Genomic DNA, 620 nt, shown 5'->3' on the forward strand with positions numbered 1-620 from the left:
CTTTCCCTGTTTCGGAACTGGCCAGCCCAGGGAGCTGAGTGAATGAAATCCTGGTGTGGGGAGCACATGTACCCTCAAGACACAGCAGAGAGTTGCCTGGGCCCACCAAAGCTGTCCCATCTTGCCTGGGAGTGTCCCTGGCTTCCCCTGGAGGCTGTGTGCCCTGCCTGAGAGAACCAGCAGCCAGAGGGGCTCTGCGAACCAGGCTTGGCTGGCAGGGAGAATGGCAAGGAGGATAAGGAAAGCAGGTGCCCATGCCTGGCTGAACCTTGTCTCCCATTCAGCTTGCTGTCCACAACTGTCTGCTTTGTGTGCCTCTGTTGATAGATCTGTACCCGTTTCTTTGTTCGTCAGTCTTTCAGTGACCCGGTGTGTCCCTCAGTGAGTGATGTGAGGTTGGGCAGGAGCAGTCCCAGCCCTGTCCCATCTCACCCTCATTGGTTCACAGCGGCTCCCAGGGGACAGCCTCTGCCAGTCCCGCCTCCACCCAACCTGAGCTTGCTCAGAGCCGCCTCAGCGCTCAGTCTGCTCAAGACCGGAGCGCAGCAGCCCGGGCAAGTGGGACAGGTTCGCCGCACACCCGGCATCTGGACAGGGACCCGAGGCTGCAAGGGCAGCAG

Source organism: Myotis davidii, unplaced genomic scaffold (genome assembly GCF_000327345.1).
Source record: "Myotis davidii unplaced genomic scaffold, ASM32734v1 scaffold471, whole genome shotgun sequence".
NCBI classification, from domain to species: Eukaryota; Metazoa; Chordata; class Mammalia; order Chiroptera; family Vespertilionidae; genus Myotis; species Myotis davidii.